The sequence below is a fragment of the Bombina bombina genome, chromosome 5, assembly GCF_027579735.1.
Source record: "Bombina bombina isolate aBomBom1 chromosome 5, aBomBom1.pri, whole genome shotgun sequence".
Lineage (NCBI taxonomy): Eukaryota > Metazoa > Chordata > Amphibia > Anura > Bombinatoridae > Bombina > Bombina bombina.
Window position 1 is genome coordinate 726,330,601 of NC_069503.1, and position 24,335 is coordinate 726,354,935.

The 24,335-nt window shown below is 40.6% G+C and overlaps 1 protein-coding gene across 5 annotated transcripts in view; it reads right to left on the reverse strand.

Moving 5' to 3' along the window:
- Positions 1-24,335, reverse strand: part of ATXN1 (ataxin 1) — a 759,530-nt gene that overhangs the window by 346,752 nt on the left and 388,443 nt on the right. The window contains exon 4 of one of the 5 annotated variants that reach the window (XM_053714770.1): positions 6,189-6,300. The exons of the other annotated variants lie outside the window; for them this stretch is intronic. The gene's annotated coding sequence lies outside the window, so the exon portion shown is untranslated. The remainder of the gene's footprint in view (positions 1-6,188; positions 6,301-24,335) is intronic. 5 annotated transcript variants of the gene reach the window in all.

Here is a 24,335-nt window from a genome sequence, read left to right on the forward strand (position 1 = left end):
TGCTTTGCAATTCTACTGCATATTTAAATGTTCACTTTAAACAGCACTTTGCTGTGGATGCGCTTTGTTAAGGAAAACTTACACAGTGCAGCCAGGCACAGCACTGCTTGAAGAGATCAGCCTGATGTGAAGCAGTGCTGCAAAGTTAAAGGGACACTGAACCAAAATGTTTTCTTTTGTGATTCAGATAGAACATGCAATTTTACACAACTTTCTAATTTACTCCTATTATCATTTTTTCTTCATTCTCTTGCTTTCTTTATTTGAAAAAGTAGGCATCTAAGCTATTTTTTTGGTTCAGACCATGGAAAGCACTTGTTTATTGGTAGGTGAATTTACCCACCAATCAGCAAGAACAACACAGTGTGTTCACCAAAAATGGGACGGCATCTAAACTTCCATTCTTGCATTTTAAATAAAGATACCAAGAGAATGAAAAGAATTTGATAATAGGAGTAAATTAGAAAGTTGCTTACAATTGCATGCTCTATCTGAATCACAATAAAAAAAAATTTGGGTTTAGTGTCTCTTTAAAGTAGTAACCGTTCCTGCATGTGTCCTGTTCTTTCTGTAGACATGTTGCATTTTCTGCGATGACATCTCAGATCACTGTATGTTCTGCCTTGGGGTGCGTCCGTAGTCACAATCTCCCAGGACGGTCTAAAAAAGCACGTGCCTTGGGACAGATGATCTGGACAGAGCCACCAGGAAAGCGAGTCTCTCGACAGGCTGTCCAGCACAATCTTTTGAGACAGATCTAAATGTTTGTCGTTCCATTTTCCCAGCATGCATAGTTGTAAGGGTCTGAGATGGAATCTGGCAAATGGAATGATGTCCATGCAGGACACCATGAGTCCGATTACCTATATACACTGAGCCACTGAGGGTCTCGAGGAGGTTAGCTTGCAACGTGTTGATCTTTGAGGAATATTCTCATGGATATGGAGTCTATTATGGTTCCCAGGAAATTCAACCTTGTACTTGGAGTAAGAAAACTTTATCTTTCATCCATGTGATCGAAGAAGACTGAGAAGGGACTCTGAATGTTTTTCCACTAGACGAAAAGATGGTGCCTGTACCAAGATATCATCCAGGTAAGGTGCTACTGCAATACCTTGTGTTCTGGCAACGGCTAAAAGAGCCCCCCAGAACCTTTGTAAATATCCTTGGAGCAGTAGTTAGGCCAAACGGAAGAGCTATGAACTGGAAGTTATGGTCCAGAAAAGCAAACCTCAGGAACAGAAAATATTCCCTGTGAATCGGAACGTGAAGGTATGTATCCTTCAGGTCTATTGTGGTCATAAACTGTTCTTCCTGAACCAGAGAAAGGATTAACCGTATTGTCTCCATCTTGAAAGAGGGAATGGTCAGAAACTTGTTTAGGCGCTTTAGGTCCAGAATTAGATGAAAAGATCCCTCCTTCTTTGAATAAAACCCCAAACCTCTTTCTGCTGTAGGTACTGGGACAATTACTCCTAGAGAGGAGAGATCCCTTATGCAACCTAAGAAGGCAGCCCTCTTTTCCAGGACCAAAGGATCCTATACATCCTGGAACCAAGCATCTGAAAAAAGAGACAATCTGCCCCAATTCGATCTTATCCTGGATCGGGGGCCGCCCCTTTATGCCGATTTGTTCTCTGCAAGCTTCTTAGTCTGTTTGGACTTATTCCAGGAGTGAGCAGGCTTCCAAGTACTCTTGGGCTGCTCGGACTTGGAAGAGGACTGCTGTCGTTGCGACTTATCAGCACGAAAGGAACGAAAATTAGATAGTTGTGTTCCCTTAGGCCTATTCTTCTTATCTTGCAGTAGGAAGGCACCTTTCCCTCCGGTAACCATAGAGATAATGGAGTCCAGCCCTGGACCGAATAAAATCTTCCTCTTGAAGGGAGAGAAAGGAGTCTGGATTTATAAGTCATATCCGCAGACGAAGACTTCAACCAGAGAGCCCTGCGGGCTAGAACCGCAAAGCCAGCAGCCTTTGCATAAATGCAAATAATCTGCATATTTGCGTCACAGATGAAGGAGTTATCAATTCTCTGTGCCTTAATTCTCTCCTGAATATCTTCGAGGGGAATCTCCACCTAAATGAGCTCTGACAGAGTGTTGCACCAGTAGGTAGCTGCTCCGCAGCCACGGCTACAACTGGCGCCGGTTGAAATAAAAACCCTGTATGTTGAAACATCTTCCTCAGAAAAGTTTCCATTTTGTTATCTATAGTCTCTCTAAAAGAAGAACTATCCTCCAGAGGGATAGTAGTATGCTTAGCCAACGTGGAAATAGCGCCATCCACCTTCTGGATGGAGCACCACAAATCTTATTGAGAGTCAGGGACCGGTAATATTTTTTTAAAAGTAGACGAGGGGGGAAAAGAAGTTCCTACTCTTTCCCATGCTTTACTAATAATGTTTGCCATCTTAACTGGCACAGGAAAAGTCAGAGGGACCTTCCTATCTTCGTAAACCCTGTCTAATTTAGGGATCTTAGGCTCCTCAGGGAGTGTAGCCTCTGGAACCTCTAGAGTAGACAGAACCTCCTTTAATAAAAAATGCAGATGCTCAATTTTAAATCTAAAGGAGGGTTCCTCCGCTGAAGGAGGTTTAGTAACTGAAGTCTCTGACTCTGAAAGTTCACCCTCTGAAGCTACAGAGGTTAACTCATCCTCGGATAGCTGGGATATAGTAGCTAAATCCGACATATATTTAGATGACTCTAGGTCAGGAGAACTATGTTTAAACTTTCTCTTGCGTTTGTTAGAGTGAGGTAAGGCCACAGACACCACCGATTGTAACTGCATGGTAAAGTCCACTGGAAAAAAGCCCCCTCCAGATGGAGGATAAGTTGAGCCACGGGGAACTGCATGTGGAGCGGGTAATGTAGAGAGAGTAGTAAATTCTTGGGACCCAGATTCTCGAGAAGTTGACGACTCACAAGGACTAATAGCGCTATGAGTATTGACAGGCTTGTTTCCCTTCTTAGACTTTAGAACAGTGTTTAGGCAAATGGAACAAAATTGAGCAAACCACAGCCTCCTCACAATATAAACAGGAATTATTAATCAGTACAGAAGGAGCGGAACCTTCTAATGTAGTATCAGAGTCCTCCATAGCTTTGTATATACCCACAGAAGTAAAAAAGAAACCCTTTTATTTAAAAAACGGCACCTTAATACTCCCAATGGCTAGGGCACTCACCACCTCCTAGACCCAGACAGCTAACAGTGAAAATGCTCTCCTCAGAAGTGATTTCTGCAGCAGGATCTTAGGAAATGAAAGAAATCGCACCCGGTCATGTGGTAATTAAGACAGGACTTCCACTGCTATAAAAAAGGGCGCGAAGCTATTATGAGCTGCGCAACACTTCAAAAACTAAAGTAAAACCTGTTTTTTCCAAGCTAAGCAGATAACTTGTTCCAAATTAAGCAGATATTAATCCCAAAACTGTTCAAATAATCTCCCTGAAGGAGAAATTAACCCTTGATCCTATCGAGGTATAATGGAGCCACACTGTGACCCTGTATAGCGTTTTAAAATGTATATATAAAAAACGGTTTTACCCTCCAGGATCCATGCTTTGGAACAGGCACAACCTCTCAAGGGTGACAGTCTTGCAGCAGCGCTTCTGACATGGACTTGAGTCTGTAGCAGCAAGCAGTGAAACTCATCAACATTGATTGCTCAGGAGCTGTTAGCGACAGTCTGGATGGGTTTGCAGAAAAACTTTCTCTGCATCTCCAGACTCTAACTTTCATCAATACTCTCACTAAGAGGTTGACATGATTACTTAAAACTCCAGTCCTTTCTCGAAGAGAACATACCCATACAGGACTATCCAAATCTTCTGACACTTTCAGCCACCTCCAATAGTGACGAAAGGCAAAGAATGACTGGGGGATAGCGGAAGTGGGAAGGATATTTAAGCATTTGGCTGGGGTGTCTTTGCCTCCTCCTGGTGACCAGGTGTTGTATTTCCCAACAGTAAGGAATGAAGTCGTGGACTCTCCCTGCCTTATGGAAAGAAAATTATAATTTGTAGAAATTAATTTGATACAAATCCCTTGTTTTACCTAACAGTTTAGATTTTCACACAAGGTCTTGCTCATTTTTGCATTACATAACCAAGCTTACAGAAACATCTTCTCGTCTTTTTTGTACAAAATATTCCTTGCCATTATAAAGGAACCCAACATTTCAACAGCCTATCTCATATTTTAATGCAACAAGGCAAATAAGACATTTTAACTCAGCAAGCCAAATCAGACAGACTATAATGTGGAGTCATTCAGGGACACAATGCTGGATACTCTGATGCTCGTTGCGTCATCCTGGCAATGTCGTACTCGTTAGCTTGGCTTCAAGACTGAGCAGTATGTTCAGAAATGGTTTCACAATTTGAAACTGCTAAAACAAGATAATACCTAAAACAGTCATAAGTCATTGAGCAGCATGCTGTGACATTACAGACTAGGACATTTTTTGTCACATGGAAATTCTCACACGTGAACACAACATTTTCCATGCTTCAGTGGCCCTAGGAAGTACTAGTATACAATAATGAAAATCACACAGCATATGAATGTGATTGTGAGTATAAATACTGCATAAAAAGAGTTATGTAGCAATTCAAGAATTAATTATTAATAATTAAATATTCCTTTTGTAGGGTAAATGTTTTAATGTAACCAGATTAGTGTTTTATTTGCTAAAATCTATTTATATAAATATGGAAAGATTAAATTTTCAATTGCACATCTAAAAATACAATATGATCTGAAGCCTGTATAAATGATTTGATATGCTGAGCCCCAATGTATTTTCTCCAGTCTTTTAGTTAATAAAAAGCTTCTATCGTCTATCAATGCACATAACAGAAATTCATCAATGTGTTTTCATTATGACGCAGGGTGAAACTGTTCCTTTTTAAAATTAGCAGTTTTAAATAGTGTTCTTCAATTTGCATTATAAAAGAAGTCAATTTAATTTGATAATAGCATTAAGTTTGATTTTTTTTTATCTGAATCAGTCTGAATTCAGTATTTGAAAGAGTTTGGGTTTCAAGTCCCTTTAATATGACCTAAACAAACTGACATTGAGATTAAGAGGAAATATTTGAATCATCTGTGGAGACAGAGAGGCCCTTTTATCAAGCTCTGTAAAGACCGCTGCTCCCTGTCCGCCTCTTGTGAGCTCCTGGTGCAATGCAAACCTTTCATAATTCGGCCTCTAACTGTTCACTGGCTAAGTACGACTTGGAAGACCTCACCTGCAAAAACAAAACTACTTTACCCAGGTCAGAAACAGCCTATTTATTAAAGGGATATGAAACCCTAATTTATGTATTTATTTTGTGATGCAGACAGAATATATCATTTTTTTTTTAAATTTTCCAATTTACTTCTATTATTAAATTTGTGTTGTTCCCATGATATTCTGTGTTGAAGAAATACCTAGGTTGGCATCTGAAGCACTACATGGTAGGAAATAGTGCTGCTATCTAGTGCTCTTGTAAATGGATAACATTTTTGTAAAACTGCTGCCATATAGTGCTCCTAAGCATACGTCCCTGCTTTTTCAACAAAAGATAACAAGAAAAGAACAAAGAAAAAATGATAACAGACATGAATTAGAAAGTTGCTTAAAATCACATGCTCTATCTGAATCGTAAAGGAAAAAATGTGGGTTTCATATCCGTTTAAAGCGTTATGAAAACCATAAATTTTCTTTTGTGATTCAGATCATTCCCATGGTATTCTTTGTTGAAGAGATACCTAGGTAGGTGTCCGAAGCTGCCATCTAGTGCTCTTGCAAATGAATAACATTATTGCAAAACTACTGCCATATAATGCTCCAGACATTTGCTCGCTCCTGATCTTTTCAACAAAAGATACCAAGAAAACTAAGACAATTTGATAATAGAAGCAAAGTTGTTTAAAATTCGATGCTCTAGATTCTAAATCATGCAAGAAAAAAGGTAGGTTTCTTGTCCCTTTAATAATAATAAAAAAAACTGTAATGTATTTTTAAATCCCTCTTTCAGATACCACCCCCCCCCCCAAAAAAAAAGTTTGTGTCCCTTTAAAGGGACAGTATACACCAATTTTCATTTACCTGCATGTAATAGACACTACTTTAAGGAATAATATGCACAGATACTGATATAAAAATCCAGTATAAAACCTTTTAAAAACTTACTTAGAAGCTCCCAGTTTAGCACTTTTGATTAGGTTGACTGGAACACCCAGTGAATGCAGACACTCCCCCTTCCTCTGCATATGAGAAGACTCTTTTCACAAACAGAAGCAAGCTGGAGGAGGAATACATCAGTATTACCTTAAAACTTTTTGGCTTGGTTAGGAGTCTCAAAATCTGCACAATGTTATTTAAAAATAAGCAAAACCATACATTAAAAAAAAAAAAAACTGTAGGGGCTTTATAAATGAATCATCTACAAAATATTTATGCAAAGAACAATCTAGTGTATAATGTCCCTTTAAGTAATTACAATCAATTTTAGAGAATTACTAGCCTCCAGACCTCCTTCTGATAGCTATCCATTCCTTTTAGTAAAAACTTATACAAGCACTACATATATAAGTGCTACCTACACAAAATAATATTTACAATTGAAAGAAATTTGGATAGCATTAGATGGGGATATGAAGCTTTGCCAGGAATGCAGCTTACAAATCAAGCGCCAACACAATATCTATTGACTACAGCAGGATATGTTTCTCAAATAATGCCTCCCCCTTCCTACGGTACAAATCCACTTTGATACAGCTGTCAGTGACAAACACCTTGTGACACTAAGGAAAGTAATGATTGAAAAGGGATATTCATTCTTCCTTTGAGGCTGATAGGATTAGAAAGCATGCTGATAGGATTCAAAACTATCAACTACTGTCATGCAAGGACAGCAGCGACACGTTAACTTTTATATGTATATACAACATGTGATCATTATTTGCCTTTCTTCTTATCTTATAAAATTATTCATTATTCAATTTAATAAAAAAACTAAAACAATATACAGTTAAAATAACAACTGCTTTATATGATTATTTTGTCATGTTTATAAAAAAAATTAAAAAAAAAAAACAACTGCTTGAAAGTTAGAAACCCTATAAAACCCCTGGTAGCTTAAAGGAACATTTTACTCAAAAAAGTTCTATCATCTATGTGAAAGAGACGCATATAAACATATTTAAATTTGTATTCTCTAAATAAATAGTAAGTAAGAAGGATACAACTGATACAAATATAATACAGGGACAAAACCATTTATCCAAACTGCATGAAAAGATTTGGATTTCAGAATAGTTGCCTATTTGCATCTGGAAAATGGGACCCAGTGTAAATAGCAATATCTTATGTCATTGAGGCTGTATTTATATGTCATAATAAAGTTTAGACACGTAACCTAAATGCAGTTTTATATCATGTTTAATACTTTTGTATACATAGTACCTACAGATAGTGCAGTACTGTAATCTGAAAGGTAATAGTTGTTGTTCTAAATAAATATAGACTATTATTTGCATTTTAGAACAGAAAAAAAACAACCAAAAGATATAGGGAGAGAAGATTGTGATTTGAACTAGTGCAGGTAGAGTCTACCTGTGCTTAACAGTAACATGAAGTCATTTTATATATAAAAATGAAAATGGACTTTTCCAAACAAAATTTTTAAACATAGAAAGCGAAGTTAGAAGATTGACCAGCAGTAACATATGTAATGATTTCAATAAAACATCTAAAATGTATTCTTAGATTAGGTAAACTGTCCCTTTAAGTAAGGTTGCAGAGTACCTTCTGTCTGATGTTCATTTTTTATAATTTGTGGAATCCTTCTTTGCCCACCCACCAGAAGTCCCCAAAGCACACATTTTTACTTCCCCTTTTTCTTGGGGCTACAAAACTAAGATACACATTCTTAGTTATACATTTTTCAAGGGACTGCAAAATCTAGTTCAGAGGGCCACTAGTTGGTCAACCCTAATCTAAAGTGTCAAATACTAAGGGCTAGATTTATCAAGCTGAGGCGGACAAGGGCGTACATACGAATTTCTCCAGAGGAATTTACCATTGCACACGAGCGCTATTTTGCTCTCTCGTGCAATCCAGCCCCCTGCCCGCGCACAGCCAATCACGCGCGGGCACGAGCTGTCAATCTCCCAGGTCGGACTAGACCGCGGAGACTGAATTTTGCCACCTTAGAGGTGGCGAAAAGTTAGGAAATCAGCAGTCTGGTGACCGCTGCTTGTTAAATACGGCGAGCAGGTTCTCTTGTGAGAACCTGCAGCCGTAGGGGCTCGAAGGCTGGCGAAAGCCTTTGATAATTCGACCCCTAATTAACCAATATGATAAAAGTTGTGTCATTTTCTTCCATTGTTTAGCAAGACACACATCCCGACTATAAACTTTTTAACATATTGTAATTTAAAGGGATACTAATGTCAAAATTAAACTTTAGTGATTCAGATAAACTATTCAATTTTAAACTTTCCAATTACTTCCATTATCAAATTTGTTTTGTTCTCTTGGTATCCTTTGTTGAGTGTGCACGTGTCAAAAGCAGTATTTGCATCTATCTATAACATTGCAATAAAATTGTTGCAGGCACTGCTGCCAGATAGATAAAAACACATGCAAGCTCCTGAACTCACCTAGGATTACTCTTTAAGAAAGGATAACAAATTTGATCATAGAAGTAAATTGGAAAGTTGTTTAAAAGTTCATGATCTATCCTATTGGTTCCCAAACTTTTTCAGACCAGCGGTGCACAAACCCTAAACACAATACAATCTAAACAAGAAACAATTAAACATGATCACATTTTAAAAGCTTTTTTTAATATTTTATTAAAACTATTATTTTTAACTTTTGATATTAGCTTATTGATCCCTCCATTGGATACTAAGTCTATGACTGTTGTCTGGGAACTAAAGCACAAATTGCCTTCTCCAAATAAGACAAATGTTGCGTGGGGTTTGGCTACTGAAAAATAATTGCAGTAAAAAAGTTAATTTGTTTTAAAAATGTTAAGACTTGGCTGATACGTTATTCTATAGCTACACAACATAACATCCTTTAATGTACCTTAATAGAATTAAAAAGTATCATATAATTTCAGACAGGAGTGAGGGCTGGTTTATGGCCTGTCATTTGCCCATCACTAAAATAGAGGGAATTTTCCTAAGAAAATGTATAAAATATTGTGTGTGTAATAACGTAGATTTCATACCAAACTATTTAGGGGTCGATTTATCAAGCTACGGCGGACAGGGGCATACATACATGCTCCTGTCCGCCGCAGCTTGCCTCTGGCAGGTTGAATTCCGCTGCCGGAATTCTTCATTGCACAAGAATGCAATTTTGCACTCTTGTGCAACGCCGCCCCCTGTCCATGCACAACTAAACACGAGTGGGCAGGAGCTCTCAATCTCCCAGGTCAACGAGACCGGGGAGATTGAAATTTGCCACCTAAGAGGTGGGAAGAGGTTAGGGAAGCAGCGCTCTGATGACCGCTGCTTCATAAATACGGACCGCAGGTTCCCTTGTTGTAGGGGGCGAAGGCTGGCGAAGCCTTTGATAAATCGACCCCTTAACCTCCATTCACATTTTTTCCAAATGAACTTTGAGGTCTTTGTGGTGTTATCTCTGGCTTGACACTATGGGCTCTATTTAATATACTGCAGGTGTACACGATTCCCCAGCCTCCATGCAAGTGGTGCAGGTTTGCTCATGCGAGCTCGAGCTCTAAAACTACAGTTTAATAAATAGAGCCCTTTATGACAAGTTAGACTGCTACAGACTGAAGGACAGTGGTACCAGAAATACAGGTTTTCTGCATATTTTCACAAGCAAGTTCAATAAGTAGAAATGATTGCTCTTTTTTTTTGCAATATAAAATAATTATATAATATTTTTAAAAGGTAAAAAAAAATCTTTATACAAACACTGAATCCATTGATTTGAACTTTCAACTTTGTTAGTCACCAGATAAATCCACTTTGAACGGAATTGCGAGTTTAAGAAAAAAAAAAAAAGTATATATGAGATTTGTATCAACATAAAGCTGGTACCCAGGAGAGGCAGAGGAAACTCCTGAAATAGACTAAAAGAGCAATCTGACTTCAAAGTATCGCTCCTGTGCAGACAGAGTTTGATCTTATGTTGTCATTTCTGACAGGCAAATTGGTGCAGGTAAATGGTATCGTGTCTGCGGCATCCATCAGAGTCATTTTACTTTTCTAATATGTCACGGCAACTTTTTTAATGTCTGTAGTTAGTTATAATCATTGTTTTTTTTTAGATAATACAAAAAGTTTGCAGAGTTTAATGTCATGTAGTTTCTTTTAAAAATCTGCCAGTAACAAAACTGTATGTTTTACTTTCCGTCTATAATTTGTCAGAGTGTTTCATAAGAGTTTGTAAGAATCAGCTATAGCCAAAGGTTTGGGGATTTAAGAAGCATAGTATGATTTACAGTTAAAGGGGCATTAAAATAATCCATTAAAGGGACATGAAACCCCAAAATTGTATTTCATGATTCAGATAGAGAATACAATTTTAAACAACTTTCTAATTTATTTCTATTAGCTAATTTGTTTCATTCTCTTTGTATCATTTGTTGAAGGAGTAGCAATGCACTACTGGTTTCTAACGTAACACATGGGTGAGTCAATGACAATCGGTATATTTATATATACAGCAACAAAACCTAGGTTCTTGCTGCTCCTGAGCTTACCTAGATAAATCTTTCAGCAAAGGATAACAAGAGAAGGACGCATATTAAATAACAGAAATAAATTGGAAAGTTGTTTAAAATTGTATTGTTTAACTGAATCATGAAAGAAAAATGTTGGCTTTCACGTCCCTTTAACTTTAATGCATCACTTGAATGTGAGGACAGCGGTAAATAGGAACATTTAAAATGTGCATGTTTGGTTTATGCATTTCTTAATATAAACTGACCCTATACTTGCAGCTCCATGACTTTTTCCTACCACATAAAAGTTTACTAAATTGACTAAAGGTACAGGCGTCACAGCTATTATTGTCACAATGATATTTTAGGCCTCAGATGAGACCATGCAAAGGCTTACTCCCTAAGCACTTAGACGTGTGCAGCACATGACAATAATGTTGCGAGCACTACAGCCTCTGTTTGGCTGTAGCGCCCAGAGCCTCCTTTTGAAAAAAGAGTTAATGCGTTCCTTTAATGCCCTTTAAAAGTTGCCTCTTGCTCCTCTAATAACAAAGTAGAAAAGCAATATTTCCAGTAAATTTCGGTTATGTAACCAGGACGATACTTGGATTAATTTATTTCAAACTACATAGAGGTTACGACGTCTGTCTTGGCTGAAGATATAAAAAAGTGAACTTGGTATTAGAGCTGTATATAAACCAATTGTTCTTTCCATGGGCTTCATATTCCAAAACCATTTTATACACAGATTTATATTTCAGCTCTTAAAGGGATATGAAACCCAGTTTTTTTCTTTCATGATTTAGATAAAGCATACAATTGTAAAAAGAAAAAACAACAACCCCCCTCTTATTTACTTCTATGATCAATTTTGCTTTATTCTCTTGGTATCCCTTCCTGAAGGAGCAGCAATGTACTACTGGGAGCTAGGTGAACAAATCAGTAAGTCAATCACCAGAGGCATAGATGTGCATACACCAATCAGCAGCTAGCTCCCAGATCCTGGGCCTATCTAGATATGCTTTTTTAACAAAGGATACCAAGATAATTAAGCAAATTAGATAAAATAAGTAAATTGCAAAGTTATTTAAAAAATGTATTCTCTATCTAAATCATGAAAGACAACTTTTGGGTTTCATGTCCCTTTAAACTCCTACATTGCAAAATATCTGTATACAAAATAAATTAAATGTTTGAAAAGCATTAAAGCCTTTCCTTTAAATGTATCTTGTTAGCAACCCATGCTCTGTTTTGCAGTCCAGGGACATATCCTAAAAAAAAAAATATTTCATCCCCTGAGGCCAGTTAGGGACAGATGATCCACTAAACTGATCAAGCAATCATTATGGAGAGGGTAGCACTGTTATGCTACTGAAATCTGAATATTCACTTTCAGTTCTCTCAGGAATTGGAAACACATAGAAAAAGACAACATTTTAAAGTTAAATCAGAGGAAACTGGGTCCATATTTCCTTTTTTAACAATTAATTAATTAATTAATAATATACCTTTAGCTGATGGGCAGTGCAGTTATATACATATTTTGACTATAAGGATGACTCATGCAATTTTTCAGTAGCTATGTGATTAGTCATTCCAAGTGACAAAGTGGTATAGTTTGCTCAGTAAAAGAATAATATCATGGCTACCAACTTTTACAAATATTACTGGTTTGTTATGATTTAGGAACAGGTGTTTCTGTTATAGCTGTCTGCTTATTTGATTTTTTTTTATTGATATATTTTTTTTATTTATGTAATGGTTCCTTGCATTGTTACAGAACTGCAGCAGACTGCCATTCATAGCTGCCAAGCGCAAAAACACATGACGGCCATATTAGATATGGGAAGGCTGCCAGTATTTGCTGACACAAAGCACCCAAGAAAAAGGAGAGGCAGACTGAATGTACCAGTCCCATTACAAGGCAACAGATCCTTAAAAATATAAATATTTTATTATTGTTAAAGCCACATCCCATAGTTACCCCTATATTCATCCCATCCAGGCCCCAAAAAGCAATGCTCCCCGACACGTATTATTATCACTATGGGGTCTAAAGACCGCTGCTCCATAACTGATCCGCTGCCTCTGCGGTTGCGGTCTTCAATCTGCCCGATCCTATACGATCGGGCTGATTGACACCCCCTGCTAGCGGCCGATTGGCTGTGAATCTGCAGGGGGCGGCATTGCACAAGCAGTTCACAAGAACTGCTTGTGCCATGATAAATGCGGACAGCGTATGCTGTCGGCATTTATCGATGTGCGGCGGACATGATACTCTACATCGTATCATGTCCGTTTGCACAATAATAAATCGGCCCCTATGTGTTGTTTAAAAAGCATTAACATTTTATACATTTTTTGTGTACACAGCGTCTGTTACTGTTTTTTTTTTTACTTTTTAAATTTATTTTTCAATAAAGGATTTATAAATTTTACCGGATGTCCTTATGCAGTGCCTGCTTTCCTGTTTAGCTTCTTGACAACATTTTATACATCACTATAGAAATTATTAAAGAGTATGTTACATGTGTGAGGGAACACACAGTACAATATTTGAAAGAATACAATATCTTCCTGTACCTGCAGCTCTCTTCAGAGCTGTTCTCTTATGTTAACATTACAGATTCCAGTTGGTAAAGCTCCACATTTTCCTGCTGGGCTTGGAACTCACTACTCTTGTGCTTTGTTGCAGGAGTGGTTAACATCAGTGATGCTGCCGGCCTTTTCACATCAGTTTATCAGACACAATACAGAACGCAGGGTTTACATTTTTGCAGTTTAGAAGTTACATGGACAATTAACTGAAGTGCACAATACAGCTGTCAAACAGCCATCAACGTTACTGGTTTGTGAATGAGCACTGATTTTGTCACAGAGTGCAAGAATAGTAAGCTCCAAGATGGTGGTACCCAGTATGCAGATGTGCACTTGTAATGGGTTAAAATAAGAGAAAAGCTAAGAAGAAAGCTACAGGCACAGGGGGAAAACAAAAGCACGGTGAATAGGGACATGAAAGCCATCATTTTTCTTTCATGATTCAGATAGAGAATATAATTTTAAACAACATTCCAATTTACTTCTATTATTTAATTTTCTTCATTCTTCAGATATCCTTTGTTGAAGAAATAGCAATGCACATGGCGCGCCAATCAAAAGAGGCATCTATGTGCAGCCACCAATCAGCAACTATTGAGTCTATTTAGATATGCTTTTCAACAAAGGTTATCAAGAAGTAAATTGGAAAGTTATTTAAAAATATAATTTATGCTTACCAGATAAATTCCTTTCCTTCCTGGCAGGGAGAGTCCACAACTTCATTCCTTACTGTTGGAAAATACAACACTTAGCCACCAGGAGGAGGCAAAGACACCACAGCCAAAGGCTTAAATATCCAACCCACTTCCCCTATCCCCCAGTCATTCTGCTGAGGGAACAAGGAAAAGTAGCAGAAACATCAGGGTATAAAAGGTGCCAGAAGAAATAATATAAAAAGGGAGCCGCCCATCAAAAAAAAATTACGGGCGGGGTCATGGACTCTCCCTGCCAGGAAGGAAAGGAATTTATCTGGTAAGCATAAATTATGTTTTCCTTCCGTAAGGCAGGGAGAGTACACAACTTCATTCCTTACTGTTGGGAAAACTATACCCAAGCTCCAGAGGACACTGAATGAATAACGGGAGGGAACAGAAAAAAGATGCGGATCCTTATCTGAGGGCACCACAGCCTGCAAAACTTTTCTCCCGAAAGCTTCTTCAGCCGAACCAAACATATCAAACTTGTAAAATTTAGAAAAAGTGTGTAAGGAGGAACAGGTAGCCGCCTTACAAATCTGATCCATTTAGGCTTTGTTCCTTAAAGCCCAAGAGGAAGCCACTGCTCTAGTGGAATGAGCTGTTATCCTCTCAGGAGGCTGTCGTCCTGCTGTCTCATAAGCTAAGCGGATGACACTCCTTAACCAGAAAGATAGAGAAGTCATAGTAGCCTTCTGCCCCTTACGCTTCCCCGCATAGATGACAAACAAAGAGGAAGATTGTCTGAATTCCTTAGTAGCCTGTAGATAGAAATTCAAGGCACAAACAACATCTAGATTGTGAAGCAAACGTTCCTTCGCTGAAGAAGGATTAGGACACAAGAAAGGAACAACAATTTCTTGATTAATGTTACGATTCGACACCACCTTAGGGAGGAACCTTAGTTTAGAGCGTAATACCGCCTTATCAGCATGAAAAAACAGATAAGGGGGATCACATTGCAAAGCAGAAATCTCAGAAATTACAAATAATCTGCATATTCACATCACAGATGAAGGAGTTAGCAATTCTCAGTGCTTTTATTCTCTCCTAAATATACTCAAGGGTAGTCTCCACCTCAATGAGCTGCAACAGAGTGTCGCACCAGCAGTTAGCTGCTCCAGCAGCCGCAGCTACAGCTTCTGCCGGTTAAAATAAAAACCCCATATGTTGAAACATCTTCCTCAGAAAAGTCTCCATTTTCTTATCCATAGGCTCTCTAAAAGAAGAACTATCCTCCAGAGGGATAGTAGTATGCTTAGCCAGCATAGAGATAGCACCATCCACCTTAGGGATGGAGCCCCACAAATCTAATTGAGAGTCAGGGACCAGGAATAATTTTTTAGAAGTAGACGAGGGGGAAATAGAAGTTCCTACTTTTTCCCATTTGTTACTAATAATGTTCGCCATCTTAACTGGCATGGGAAAAGTCAGAGGGCCTTACTATCTTCATAAACCCCGTTTAATTTACGGATCTTAAGTTCCTCAGGGAGTGTAGCCTCTGGAACCTCTAGTGTAGACAGAACCTCCTTTAATAAAAATGCAGATGCTCAATTTTAAATCTAAAGGAGGTTTCCTCCGCTAAAGGAGGTTTAGAAACTGAAGTCTCCGACTCAGAAAGGTGACCCTCTGAAGCTACAGAGGTTAACTCATCCTCGGATAGCTGGGATATAGTAGCTAAATAAGACAGATATTTAGATGACTTTAGGTCAGGAGAACTATGTTTAACCTTTCTCTTGCGTTTGTTAGAGCGAGGTAAGGCACTCAGGGCCGCAGATACCGCTGATTGTAACTGCGCAGTAAAGTACGCAGGAAAAAGGCCCCCTCCAGGTGGAGGATTAGTTGAGCCACAGGGAACTGCATGTGGAGCGGGTAATGTAGAAAGGGTACTAAATTTCTCGGGACGGCTCAGAAGGGGTAATAGTATTAGCAGGCTTGTCTCCCTTCTTAGACTTTAGAACAGTGTTTAGGCAAATGGAACAAAATTGAGCAGGCCAGCAAACTACAGCCTCCTCACAATAAAAACAGGAATTATTAATCAGTACAGAAGGAGCGGAACCTTTTTATATAGTATCAGAGTCCTCCATAGCTTTGTATACACCCACAGAAGGACAAACAAAAAGAAACGCTTTTTTTTTTTAAGAAAACAGCACCCTAATACTCCCAATGGCTGGGGCACTCATCACCTCCTAGACCCAGACAGCTAAGAGTAAAAAAAGCTCTCCACAGGAATGATGTCTGTAACAGGATATTAGGAAATGAAAAAGACTGCACCCAATCATGTGGTGCTTAAGACAGGACTTCCCATGCTATGAAAAAACATAAATTATGCTTACCTGATAATTTCATTTCCATCGAGGGGAGGAGAGTCCACGGCTTCATTCATTATTATTGGGAATTTAGAACCTGGTCACCAGGAGGAGGCAAATACACCCTAGCCAAAGGCTTAAATACCTCCCCCACTTTCCTCATCCCCCAGTCATTCTGCTGAGGGAACCATGAAAAGTAGGAGAAATATCAGGGTATAAATGGAGCCAGTAGACTATTAAATTTAGGTCCGCCCATTGGAGATACGGGCGGGAGCCGTGGACTCTCCTCCCCTCGATGGAAATGAAATTATCAGGTAATGTTTTCCATCTAAAGGGGAGGAGAGTCCACGGCTTCAGGCGGACCCTAATCAGAGGGCACTACAACCTGTAAAACCTTTCTCCCAAAAACAGCTTCCACAGAAGCAAAAACGTCAAACTTGTAAAACTTTGAAAAAGTGTGTAAGGAGGACCAGGTAGCCACCTTACAAATTTGCTCCATAGAGGCCTCATTCTTGAAGGCCCAAGACGAAGCCACAGCTCTAATTGAATGAGGAGGCTTATGTCCTGCTGTCTCATAAGCCAAGCGAATCATACTCCTCAACCAAAGAGACAAAGAAGTAGCAGAGGCCCGTTGCCCCTTGTGCTTCCCAGAATACACAACAAAAAGAGACGTAGACTGTCTGAAATCCTTGGTAGCCTGAAGATAAAACTTCAAGGCACGAACCACATCCAGGTTATGAAGTAACCTCTCCTTTGAAGAAGAAGGGTTAGGAAACAAAGAAGGAAAAATTATTTAATAATTGATGTTACGGTTAGACACCACCTTAGGGAGAAACCCAAACCCAGTGCGCAGTACAGCCTTATCCGCATTAAACACCAGATAAGGAGGATCACATTGCAAGGCAGCTAGCTCAGATACTCTGTGTGCCGATGCAATAGCCAACAGGAAGAGAACCTTTCTAGGACAGAATCTTAATGTCTATGGAATGCATAGGTTTAAACGGAACCCTCTGCAAAACTCTAAGGACTAAGTTTAAGCTCCAAGGCAGAGCTGATTGCCTAAAGACAGGTCTGATTCTAGACAGAGCCTGAACAAAAGATTGGATGTCAGGGAGCTCAGCAAGTCTCCTATGCAACAAGACAGATAATGCCGAAATCTGTCCCTTTAAGGAACTAGTGGCAAGACCCTTCTCCAAACCATCCTGGAGAAAAGACAAAATCCTGGATACCTTCACCTTATGCCAAGAATATCCATGCTTCTTACACCAGGACAAGTAAGTCCTCCACACCTTATGGTAGATGTGACAAATGACTGGCTTCCTTGCCTGAATTAGAGTATCAATCACACTTTCAGAAAAGCCTCTCTTGGCTAAGACTAGGCGTTCAATCTCCACGCAGTCAGCCTCAGAGAATCTAGATATTGATGCTGAAAGGGGCCCTGTGACAGCAGATCCCTGCGACAGGGTGACCTCCACGGCAGAGAGGATGACATCCCCACCAGATCCGCACGAAGGAGCAATCAGAATGGCCGAGGCCCGCTCCTGTTTGATGAGTGCCCCTATGCGAGGTAGAAGTGGTAATGGAGGAAAAATGTAAGCTAGGCTGAATCCCCAAGGAACCACTAAGGTATCTATCAGCTCTGCCTGGGGATCCCTGGACCTCGACGCAATCTAAGGCGTTCCCCATCTGTGACAAATCTCCGCAAACACTTCGGGGTGAAGAGACCATTCCCCCGGATAGAAGGACTATCTGCTGAGAAAGTCTGCTTACCAGTTGTCCACACCCGGAATGTGAGAGCGAGAGTTCATGGGACTTCGCCCACTCCAGAATCCGAGACTGCTCCCTCATCGCAAGGGAGCTCCTCGTACCCCCTGTTGGTTGATGTAAGCCACTGAGGTAATGTTGTCGGTCTGGAATCTGATGAAACTGACTGATTGGAGCAGAAGAAGAAGAGGCTGAGCGATGTCACCTGAACCAGGATGTCGTCCAGGTAGGGTGCCACCGCAATGCTCAGCAGCGTCCCCACCCCGAGAACCTTCGTGAAGACTATCGGAGCCGTCGCCAGACCAAAAGGAAGGGCCACAAACTGGAAGTGTTGGTCCAGAAATGCAAATCTTAGGAACCTGAAGTGGTCCCTGTGGATTGGCACATGCAGGTAAGCATCCTTCAAGTTTATAGACATCATGAACTGTCCCTCTTGGACTAGGGGCAGAATAGATCTGATTGTTTCCAATTTGAACAATGGAACACTCAGGCCTAGATTTGGAGTTTTGTCGGTAAGGACCCACGTAGCTAACGCCGGCTTTTTTTCTGGCCGCACCATAAAAATAACTCTGGTATTGAGAGTCCACATAAAGGCTGCGTTAGGCTCCAAAAAAGGAGCATAGAGCATTTTTAACGCAGCTTCAACTCTCAATACCAGAGTTGCTTACGCAAACTCTGCTCAGCCAATCGGATTGAACTTGATTCTGATTGGCTGATTCCATCAGCCAATCAGAATATTCCTACCTTAATTCCGATTGGCTGATAGAATCCTATCAGCCAATCGGAATTCGAGGGACGCCATCTTGGATGACGTCATTTAAAGGAACCGTCATTCGTCGTTCAGTCGTCGGCCAGGATGGATGTTCCGCGTCGGAGGTCTTCAGGATCCTGCCGCTCCGCTCCGGATGGATGACCATAGAAGATCCCGTTTGGATGAAGACTTCAATCGGATGGAAGACCTCTTCTGCCCCGCTTGGATGAAGACTTCAATCGAATGGAAGACCTCTTCTGCCCCGCTTGGATGAAGACTTCAGCCGGATCATGGACCTCTTCAGCTCCCGCTTGGATGATGACTTCAGCCGGATCATGGACCTCTTCAGCCCCCCGCTTGGGCTTGGATCAGGACATCGGAGGAGCTCTTCTGGACCGATCGGTGAACCTGGCAGGGTGAAGACAAGGTAGGAAGATCTTCAGGGGCTTAGTGTTAGGTTTATTTAAGGGGGGTTTGGGTTAGATTAGGGGTATGTGGGTGGTGGGTTGTAATGTTGGGGGGGGGGGTATTGTATGTTTTTTTTTACAGGCAAAAGAGCTGAACTTCTTGGGGCATGCCCCGCAAAGGGCCCTGTTCAGGGCTGGTAAGGTAAAAGAGCTTTGAACTTTAGTAATTTAGAATAGGGTAGGGCATTTTTTTATTTTGGGGGGCTTTGTTATTTTATTAGGGGGCTTAGAGTAGGTGTAATTAGTTTAAAATTGTTGTAATATTTTTCTTATGTTTGTAAATATTTTTTTATTTTTTGTAACTTAGTTCTTTTTTATTTTTTGTACTTTAGTTAGTTTATTTAAATGTATTTATTTGTAGGTATTGTATTTAATTAATGTATTGATAGTGTAGTGTTAGGTTTAATTGTAGGTAATTGTAGGTATTTTATTTAATTAATTTAATGATAGTATAGTGTTAGGTTTAATTGTAACTTAGGTTAGGATTTATTTTACAGGTAATTTTGTAATTATTTTAACTAGGTAACTATTAAATAGTTCTTAACTATTTAATAGCTATTGTACCTGGTTAAAATAATTACAAAGTTACCTGTAAAATAAATATTAATCCTAAAATAGCTACAATGTAATTATAATTTATATTGTAGCTATATTAGGATTTATTTTACAGGTAAGTATTTAGCTTTAAATAGGAATAATTTATTTAATAAGAGTTAATTTATTTAGTTAGATTAAAATTATATTTAATTTAGGGGGGTGTTAGTGTTAGGGTTAGACTTAGCTTTAGGGGTTAATACATTTATTAGAATAGCGGTGAGCTCCGGTCGGCAGATTAGGGGTTAATAATTGAAGTTAGGTGTCGGCGATGTTAGGGAGGGCAGATTAGGGGTTAATACTATTTATTATAGGGTTAGTGAGGCAGATTAGGGGTTAATAACTTTATTATAGTAGCGGTGCGGTCCGCTCGGCAGATTAGGGGTTAATAAGTGTAGGCAGGTGGAGGCGACGTTGAGGGGGGCAGATTAGGGGTTAATATATATAATATAGGGGTCGGCGGTGTTAGGGGCAGCAGATTAGGGGTACATAAGTATAACGCAGATGGCAGCGCTTTGCGGTCGGCAGATTAGGGGTTAATTATTGTAGGTAGCTGGCTGCGACGTTGTGGGGGGCAGGTTAGGGGTTAATAAATATAATATATGGGTCGGCGGTGTTAGGGGCAGCAGATTAGGGGTACATAAGTATAACGTAGGTGGCGGTCGGCAGATTAGGGGTTAAAAAAATTTAATCGAGTGGCGGCGATGTGGGGAGACCTCGGTTTAGGGGTACATAGGTAGTTTATGGGTGTTAGTGTACTTTAGAGCACAGTAGTTAAGAGCTTTATGAACCGGCGTTAGCCCAGAAAGCTCTTAACTACTGACTTTTTTCCTGCGGCTGGAGTTTTGTCGTTAGATGTCTAACGCTCACTTCAGACACGACTCTAAATACCGGAGTTAGAAAGATCCCATTGAAAAGATAGGATACGCAATTGACGTAAGGGGATCTGCGGTATGGAAAAGTCGCGGCTGAAAAGTGAGCGTTAGACCCTATTTTGAGTGACTCCAAATACCGGAGGTAGCCTAAAACCAGCGTTAGGAGCCTCTAACGCTGGTTTTCACGGCTAACGCCAAACTCCAAATCTAGGCCTCAGAAACTTGTTTAAACACTTTAGGTTCAGAATCGGGCAGAATGTGCCCTCCTTCTTTGGAACCACAAAAAGGTTTGAATAGTACCCTAGACCCCTTTTGGCTAGGGGTACTGGTACGATAACTCAGAGAGAGGCGAGATCTCTCACACACTCTAGAAAGGCCTCTCTCTTGGACTGGTCCACTTACGCAGTGGGTTGCTGGTGATGGGCCTTGTCCGCACGAAAGGTAGAAAAGCTCCCTTGCCTCCCGTAACCGTGGATATAATCAAATCCAATCCTGGATCCCGAACAGGATCTTTCCTTGAAAAGGCAGGGACAACAGACTCTATTTAGAGGTCATGTCCGCAGACCAAGATTTTAGCCACAGAGCCCTGCTCGCTAAAACAGAAAAACCTGACACCTTAGTATTCAGGCGAATAATTTGCATATTGGCATCACAGATGAAAGAATTGGCGACCTTCAGCGCCTTAATCTTCTCCTGTATCTCGTCGATGGATATCTCCCCCTCGACCATTTCACACCATTGTACACATATATTCACACCAATATGTCGCAGCTCCAGCGATTTCCGTAATGGCCACTGCTGGCTGATAAACAAACCCTGTGTGCTGAAACACCTTTCTCAACATGTTTTCCAGCTTTTTATCCATGGGCTCTTTAAACGATGAGTGGAATAGTCGTCTGCTTCGCAAGCGTAGAAATGGCTCCATCCACCTTAGGGATGGTCCCCCACAGCTCAAGCTGGGAGTCCGGAATGGGGAAGTTTTTTAAAAGAAGCAGAAGGAGAAAAGGACGACCCTCATCGCTCCCATAGATTCTTAATAATATTTGCCATATTAACGAGAACCGGGAAAGACTGAAGTACTACCCTGTCCGCGTATACCTTGTCAAGCTTAGGAATCGCAGGTTCCTCCAGTATCTTCGGTTCCGGACCCTCCAGTAGCAAGCACCTGCCGTAGCAGAAAGCGCAAATTCTCCATCCTAAATCTATAACCAGGCTCCTCCACTACCGGAGGTTTAGATGACACGGACTCTGACCCAGATGGGGCCTCCTCCGAAGAGTCGGAGTGGGCCTCGTCATTGTATAGTGCCTCTGGATTATCCACCGGCATGGACAAACCCTGGGCCGGGCTGCTATGATAAACCCTATGGTTGTGCTTAGCAGAACGTAGTAAGGCATGGATCACTTTCAAAACCGCCGATTCCAGTTGGTCCGCAAAGTCTGACGCCCAACGAATCTCTCCCGAAGGAGTAATGGTTGGACCCCAGGGCACTGCATGTGCAATAGGAGATGAATGTAGGGAACGCACCTCCCGGGATGAAGAACCCTCAGAGGTGGATGGCTAAGTAGTACTAGACATCCGTTTACATTTAGATGTTGTAACTTTATCAAGGCATGTGGAACATAGTTGAGCAGGCTGATCTACCAGAACCTCCTCACAATAAACACAGGAATGAGACTTTGTTAAGGAAGGAGAGTCCATCGCTTGCGTGTTTGGGTAGACTAACTTTATTTATAAAAAAAAACAGAATTTATGCTTACCTGATAAATTACTTTCTCCAACGGTGTGTCCGGTCCACGGCGTCATCCATAACTTGTGGGAATATTCTCTTCCCCAAAAGGAAATGGCAAAGAGCACAGCAAAAGCTGTCCATATAGTCCCTCCTAGGCTCCGCCCACCCCAGTCATTCGACCGACGGACAGGAGAAAAAATAGGAGAAACCATAAGGTGCCGTGGTGACTGTAGTTAAAGAAAGAAATTCATCAAACCTGATTAAAAAACCAGGGCGGGCCGTGGACCGGACACACCGTTGGAGAAAGTAATTTATCAGGTAAGCATAAATTCTGTTTTCTCCAACATTGGTGTGTCCGGTCCACGGCGTCATCCATAACTTGTGGGAACCAATACCAAAGCTTTAGGACACGGATGAAGGGAGGGAGCCAATCAGGTTACCTAAACAGAAGGAACCACGGCTTGCAAAACCTTTCTCCCAAAAATAGCCTCCGAAGAAGCAAAAGTATCAAATTTGTAGAATTTGGCAAAAGTGTGCAGGGAAGACCAAGTCGCTGCCTTACATATCTGATCAACAGAAGCCTCGTTCTTGAAGGCCCATGTGGAAGCCACAGCCCTAGTAGAGTGAGCTGTGATGCGTTCAGGAGGCTGCTGTCCGGCAGTCTCGTAAGCCAATCGGATGATGCTTTTCAGCCAAAAGGAAAGAGAGGTAACAGTAGCTTTTTGACCTCTCCTCTTGCCAGAATAAACGACAAACAGAGAAGACGTTTGTCTGAAATCCTTTGTTGCTTCTAAATAGAACTTTGGAAGGAAACCAGGTTTAGTACGTAAAACAACCTTATCTGAATGGAACACCAGATAGGGCGGATTACTCTGCAAAGCAGATAACTCAGAAACTCTTCTAGCAGAAGAAATAGCAACCAAAAACAGAACTTTCCAAGATAACATCTTGATATCTATGGAATGTAGAGGTTCAAAAGGAACCCCTTGAAGAACTGAAAGAACTAAATTCAGACTCCATGGAGGAGTCAAAGGTCTGTAAACAGGCTTGATCCTGACCAAAGCCTGAACAAAAGCTTGAACATCAGGCACAGCTGCCAGTCGTTTGTGTAACAAGACAGATAAAGCAGAAATCTGTCCCTTTAGAGAACTCGCTGATAATCCTTTATCCAAACCTTCTTGGAGAAAGGAAAGGATCCTAGAAATTTTGATCTTACTCCATGAGAATCCCTTGGATTCACACCAACAGATATATCTTTTCCATATTTTATGGTAAATTTTTCTAGTTACAGGTATTCTGGCTTGTACCAGAGTATCTATTACAGAATCCGAAAACCCACGCTTAGATAAAATCAAGCGTTCAATTTCCAAGCCGTTAGCTGGAGGGAAACTAGATTTGGATGTTCGTATGGACCCTGTACTAGAAGATCCTGTCTCAAAGGTAGCTTCCATGATGGAGCCGATGACATATTCACCAGGTCTGCATACCAAGTCCTGCGTGGCCACGCAGGAGCTATCAAGATCACTGAGGCCCTCTCCTGCTTGATCCTGGCTACCAGCCTGGGAATGAGAGGAAACGGTGGAAACACATAAGCTAGGTTGAAGGTCCAAGGCGCTACTAATGCATCCACTAGAGTCGCCTTGGGATCCCTGGATCTGGACCCGTAGCAAGGAACCTTGAAGTTCTGACGAGACGCCATCAGATCTATGTCTGGAATGCCCCATAATTGAGTCAACTGGGCAAATATCTCCGGGTGGAGTTCCCACTCCCCCGGATGGAATGTCTGACGACTCAGATAATCCGCCTCTCAGTTTTCCACTCCTGGGATGTGGATCGCAGATAGGT